Source organism: Papio anubis, chromosome 10 (assembly GCF_008728515.1).
Source record: "Papio anubis isolate 15944 chromosome 10, Panubis1.0, whole genome shotgun sequence".
Classification (NCBI taxonomy): Eukaryota; Metazoa; Chordata; class Mammalia; order Primates; family Cercopithecidae; genus Papio; species Papio anubis.
The window spans coordinates 78,306,498-78,313,649 of record NC_044985.1 but is presented as its reverse complement, the minus strand read 5'-3'; the positions used below and the strand labels follow the sequence as shown (position 1 = coordinate 78,313,649).

Here is a 7,152-nt window from a genome sequence, read left to right as displayed (position 1 = left end):
ATGCCTGGCTAATTTTTATATTTTTTAGTAGAGACGGAGTTTCGCCATGTTGGCCAGACTGGTCTCGATCTCCTGACCTCAGGTGATCCTCCTGCCTCAGCCTCCCAAAGTGCTGGGATTGCAGGGTTGAGCCACTGTGCCCCGCCAAAAAATATTCTTTATTTATCTTTATCAATAGAAAATAAATTAACATCCTAAAAACAGCAGAAAGCCTCACTGATGAGTAGCTTCTGGCTTTTGTTCTGAGATTACTAAAGCTAGATGCCATTCCAGATAAGAAACAAAAATAAATAAATAAAAAGAAAAACAGCAGAAAGTTTTCTTTTAACATTTGAATTTTGTTTATTTTAATGGAAATATTTTAATATGTTGACATTAAATTGCCTATGGTTGAGAGAAAAAAAATCCAAAGCTCTTAATCATTAAAATCACTGTCTTTATGGATAATTAAGTTAAACTACCCAGTATGAAATAATGAGAATTCAAAGGTATGTATTTAAAAAACAGGTCTTTTAAAAAATGTAGAAAACTTTAGAACTACTATATGTCTGATCTTATGAATGGCTGAAATAATTAACCATATAATTCTGTAACCCTAATTAACCATGATTTATAGAAAATCAGTAAAATCTCACCTTCCCAAACTATTTTATGAATGTAATAGAACTTTGTATCAGTGATGAGAAAGAACAGTAATTTATACAAAGGAAGTTTAATATAAAGAAACATTAACTAGTAATAGAAATTAACTACGAGTGGGTAAAGAAAATTCTGAAGAATAAAAATAAGTTGAGTAAAATGGACATTGTACTTGCAAAATCTTAAACCCTTCGATTTATTGAAAGAGAACTGTTAATGATAAGTTGTTCTGAAAGCAAGCTTCTATTTACCTTTCAGGGCTGGATTTCTCTATAGGCCTATAGACACATGCAGCAAAAGAAATTTCTTCCAGTCACTTCTTCTGAATGTGTGCTTATAAACTCCTTTTTTTGTGTGTGTTAAACTTTTTCATTTACTGAAAGAAAACTGTTAAGGATGAGCCATCTGAAAGTAAGCTTCTATTTACTTTTCAGGACTGAGTATCTCTATGGAGACAGAATCATATGGGAAAAGAAACTTCTTCCAATAACTTCTTAATATGTGCTTACAAACCCGTTTTCCTGTTAAACTCTCCCATTCACTGGTAGAAAACAGTGAACAGATACTACTTGTATGATTGAGATAGAGCACCCAAAGGAAAAAAAAATGTAAAGAACCACCCCCCACCTCAAACATGGAAATATTGGTGAAGGTTACAGTGTTCATGGTATATTGAATATTAAAAGTTTACTATTGTGGCCGGGCGTGGTAGCTCACGTTTGTAATCCCAGCACTTTGGGAGACCAGGCCAGGCGGATCATGAGGTCAGTAGTTTGAGACCTGCCTGGCTAGCGTGGTGAAATCCCATCTCTACTAAAAATACAAAAATTAGCCAGGCATGGTGGCACGTAATCCCAGCTACTTGGGAGGCTGAGGTAGGAGACTAGCTTTACCTCGGGAGCTGGAGGTTGCAGTGAGCCGAGATCATGCCCCTGCATGCCCAGAGTTTTCTATTATGTTATGAGCTAGGGATGGTAAGCAGGGAACTACACTTGCAGGTGCCTGCACAACTCGCTGGGAAAACACTGGGGTACCTGCGAGACTCACTGGATGTCAAGAGAAGCCACTCACTGAGATGACATTGAGCTCCCTAGGGAGAAGCTGAGGTGGTTCCACTAACCTTTCTGAGGATAAGCATTATCATGTGCCCTATGTGCTGCTGGACTGGCATGTGCAGGAAGAGGACACCAAAGCATCTGCTCTATTGATGTCCTAGTGAATGCCAAATAACTACCACAATCTGATTTTTCTGGTAACCTCTAGTTTAGAACCTTGTTTCAATCTAAAAACCTCCTGCTCCCTGCCATGAATCTAGAGATTGTTACGTATCTGTAGCTTCTGGGTCTGACCAACCCTGCAGGGCAGATTCTGTGTCCACTAGTTCAGACATTCTTCAGATAGAGTAAGTGGATAGCAGAGAGGGAAGCAATAGAGAAGGAAACAGGATCCTATTCTTCTTGAGCCAAGGCGGGAATATTGAAAGAAGAGAAAGATTCTCCCCTAAAATATAAATAGTCACATTAGTTTATGAATTTATTGCTTTACTATGATTGGGTTGCATTTCAAAGAAGCAGAAGAATATATGCAAAAGATACAATTGCTCTCCTAAATGAACTAAGGATTTTAATTTCACTGTAAAATAAAAAAATTAATTAAAAATTTCAAATACAGAACTTAGTAGCTGATGGGAAATAATTCTCCATGTCCTATCACATTTCTGCACCTCTTTTGAACAGAGTTATTCCAACTTTTGCTTAGAACTATTTTTTTATGAATGTTTGTAGAGCAAACAGCTTTGGAAGACAGAAAGAGCATCTCCCTTAGGAGCAGAAGGCAGATTTATGGTCTTCAAAAATAATAAAATAATGTCTGCCTCCAAAGGAGAAGTTGAACAAGTTTTCTAACAGCTTAATCTCACATCAGATTGTTCTTCAGCTAGGGCACACATCTACTGTGTGCCCACCATCCACACAGAACACTCTGCATCTGCTTTGGAACTTTGACTGTCAAGGGTAACTGAGGTGAACATAAAGCTCATACTTCTTGCCATGTCATGAATAATAAAATCCATTATCTTTTAAGCAAGAGTCTCTGTTCTCTGCCAGCATGTATAAAACCTTGGAAGGCTAGTCCCTTAGCTTATATGTGAGGTAAAACTCCATACCCTCACAGTTCTTGAGAGTAGTAGCTAGCACACAAAAAATAATGACTAGATTGGTTAAAAGCACTATCTGAGATGAATTACCAACAAACTGTGAGATTAATAGTTTATAATAAAGTCAATTTGACACAGAGAGCAATGTTGATATTTTGAAATCAGTGGACAATTACGGCAACTTCTAAAAAATAAAAAATAAAAAAAAAATTAAGGGTGATATTTTCCTCTACTTCTCCAAAGAATCTACAATAAAGCCTGGTGAAATACGTGTAGAATATTTTCAAAGAAATACTCTATTAGATTTGTATCGTTGCATAACAAATCATCATAGGTCAAGTGACTTAAAACAAATACATTACTTATTTCACAGTTACAATGGGTCCCTAGTCCAGGCACAGCTGGTCTGGGTTCCCTGCTTACGGTATCACAAGGTTGCAATCAAGGTGATTGTAGGCAGGGCTGAAGCTCAGAGTCATCTTCCAAGCTCATTCATGTTGCTGGCAGGATTCAGTTCCTTGTACTTGTATGACTGAAGTCTCTACTTCCTTGCTCACTGGAAGCTGCTCTTTGATCCTAGAGTCCCACGACTTACTTCAAAGCCAGCAGGAAAATCTCTTTCTTCAAAAAGGGTCTAGTTCACATTCTAAAGACTTTCAGTAGATTACGTAGGCCCACATAGAGTAATCCTCATTTTGATTCACACAAAATGAAGTGATTTACGATGTTAATTACATCTAAAAAATTCCCTCACCTTAGTCATATAAGGTGACCTAATCACAGGAAAGACCATCTCATCATATTCACAGGTCCTGCCAACCCTCAAGGGGAGGGGATTCTACACAGAATGCACACCCAGGTACATTACAATTCTGCCTTTCCAGACACGTTAAAAGAATAATAATTATTATTACAGCTGGCCATGATGGCACATGTCTGTAGTCCCAGCTACTCCAGAGGTTGAGGTGGGAGTATCGCTTGAGACCAAGAGTTCTGGGCTGTAGTGCGCTAGGCTCATAGGGTGTCTACCCTAAGTTTGGCATCAACATGTTGATCTCCTGAGAGTGATGGACCACCAGTTTGCTGAAGAAGAGCTGAACCAACCTAGGTTGGGACTAGAGCACATCAAAACTCCTGTGCTGATCAGTAGTGGAATTGAGCTTGTGAATAGCCGCTGTACTCAAGCCAGAGCAACACAGTGAGACTTGGTCTCTAAAATAATAATAGTTATTACTATTATCACATAACTTCTAATAAGTATAATAATACTTATTTCATAATTAATATTGTTTTTACACAATAATAATTGTGTTTCTTTTATGGAATTAATATTTAAAAATAATATTTTAAAATATAAAATGAATCCTATTGAAGGTTTAAGAAAAAAGTTCAATGGAAAGATAACCAAATTGAGAACAGAATGTATTCTAGTCCAGATTCTGCTATTAATACGTTTGCTGTCTTTAACAAATTTTATCTTTATTTCTTAATTTATTGTTTATCACCCATTTCTGAAATGTATTTTAAGTGGTACTTATACAATATAGCCAGCAAAGCAAAACATGAAAAAAAAAAAGCAATCAAACAAGAAAACATATGAAGATATTTGGTAATATCAGTATTAGGTAAATTAAGCCATTCAGTGACTGCTTATTCAGCCTATACAGATTTACTAGTGAGGCATATGAGGAGAAATCTGAGATGACTGGATTTGGGTTTCAGATTTAGAAATCTGGGAAGGAAATTCTGAATAGGAGACCTGCAATATCTGTCACAAGCCTGGAGAAAAAAGGTTGACCAAATTTGGCATTTGGTCTAGTTTAGGAGTGATAGAGGCAGCAAGATTTTGTGGAAATTGGTAATGTTTAGTCAGACATGGAAATTAATATTTTGAGATTGTTCACATGGTCCAGAAAAAAACATTGTTTTATTCAAGCTATAATATGGAGACTGACTTCTATTCCCTCGGGCAGATACAGCAAGATATTTTGTCTCAAAAGTGTATTAAAAAGTTTAATCAAGAAGTTAGATAATTTATGAGATAAGAAATGACTAGGAAGATGGGGGGGAAAAGCTGGAATTTGATGGACAAAATGTATCTTTGAATAAATCCAAGCATTCCAGATTCTAGACTTAAAACCTCAACATTAATGAAAAACAGTTCATTGATACTTTTAGGTTTCCTCAGGAAAAAGTGACCCAGCACAAAGAACTGCTAGTAAGACAAGATATATATCGCTGAAAGGAAGGTAATTATGAATGAATGATTTTTGGAGTGTATCTTTTGGATTGATTCCTGAAGAAACCTGTCTGGAATCAGACACCGTATTGTTGTGCCATGAGGTCATCAGAAGAAACCTCTTTGGATTTATGTTGGATTCCTATGAAAGCAAAACTTTTATAAGTGAAAACTAAATATATTTACTACTGAAACATGATAAGCCATCACATAGAAGCACTGCTTTGTGTCTTCTGCAGAATATTATAGACATTACAAAGGAATTCTTTATTTCCATACAATAAAGAATTTGGTAGTTTTAATATCATAAGTCGTCCTAAGTCCACAGATATAACATTAACCAGTGGTGGGAGAAAAATGCCAAGTTAAATTGCAATTTTGCTCAGAGGGATTCAGAATGGATTTATTATATTCTATGATTACTTAATAACATGCCCTTGATACACTCAGATGTCTGTGTGTACATGTGAGGGGTGAGTTTTATCCCAATGCACTTGAAAATTAAATACCATAAAATTATGAATCATGAATTAAATGAAATCCCATATGTGTCCATGGGCTAATTAGAATTGGGAAACTCAGTTTACATCTTTTAAAAATTGTTTTGACAGCTTTGTTCATTACATGCATCCATCTATCTATCACCTACCTAAGATGTTTTCCTCTGTAATACTTAATAAAAAGAAGCTTAAATAAACAAGGGTTTATTTTCGTAATTAACAAAGTTTGGAAGCTAGCATTTGCTGTTGTGTCAAATTGATTCAGTGGTTCTACTTAAGGAACGTGGTTGATATCTCATGAATTTTCTTGCCATATTCCTCACGTTTAAAAGGGGATGCTCCAAATATTGTGTTGAACATTTGAACTTTGAATTCAAATGTAGGAAACTGCATGGTTTCATCAAGCAGAAAAGAAAAAAAAACCTTTCTCTGAAACTCTCCTACCTTTTAGCAAGCTGTCTTGAAAAGACTCAACTTCCAGGGTGCTTCCTCTTGAACTTAGTCAGAGGACCAGGTTCATATTTTCTGAAACAAAGTCATCTCTGCTCAATATTTGGAGAACATCAGAGGTTTAAAAACAAAAATGGAAAAATAATAGATTTGGGATAGATAGTCTGCCATTTGTAATTAATCCATCATTTACAAATACTGAAGAAACACATTTTTAAAGCAAGGTTATGAAAATTATTTAGGTAGTTTGTCAGTTTGTGTCTCATGAGATACTGGTAGGTACTCCACTATGTGCTATGCTAAATATGCCCTAGTTTGTCTCTTTTTCATTAAAACAAAGCCCAAATCCCAAGTCATTTTTCCCTTCAGAAATTTTTTTGTAGTTACTTGGAAGTATCTTTACCCTCAGGCATGTTAATCCCAGAAGATGGAACAATGAACAATCATTTACTGGTGCTCTCTGATTCTTCTGGACTCAGCCTACAGACTGTCTTCCAGAGTCTTCACACTGCCTGGGTATTTGCATGATATCACTGTGGACACATCAGGGTCATCACTGTGTGGATTTCACAGCTTGGCCTATAGGGAGCTACGTCAACCCAGATATTTTTTCACTCCGTTAGTAGCTCCCTCAATTATTAGCCTCAAGGCAGGATTCATCCTGATTCTGAAAAATTCAGCTTTAGATTCTGCAGAGCCCAAGAGCTGGCATCTGTCTTTGAGTCTCTGGAAATACACTAATAATTGAGACCTTATAAATTATTAACCTAGATGACATTCCCCAAACCTCTTAGTTCTCTGAAATGTTTTCCACCATTGGATTCTTCAGCTCTGTGACAGACTGCATCTATCTAGGGATGTAATTACCTAGTCCTTTTAGCCAAAACTTACAGAACAGTCATTTTGTTTTTACCTGCTCTCATTTCTGGAGCTTCCCTGAGATGGAAAATACCATGAGGAGTTAGTATTGCTATGGCCGGCCCCTTTTTCTGCACCTGTCCTCATGTGGCTCTCTTGGATTTGTTGTCCCAAAGTTTCCTAAGGAAACAGAGTGCTATTGTCACTTATGTGTCTAATGCATACCCATATATATTAAAAGGCCCTATATGGCTCATGACTGTGGTATTTTTAGGTGTCCTGCAAAGTAGCTCTCAGTGTAAAACACTAGA

The 7,152-nt window shown here is 36.5% G+C and overlaps 1 non-coding gene across 1 annotated transcript; it reads left to right on the top strand.

The window, feature by feature from the left end:
• The first annotated feature begins 211 nt into the window (after positions 1–211).
• On the top strand, positions 212–279 carry LOC116269294. The gene has a single exon (XR_004176773.1). It is a non-coding gene; the product is annotated as a small nucleolar RNA SNORD59 (small nucleolar RNA).
• The last annotated feature ends 6,873 nt before the right edge of the window (positions 280–7,152 follow it).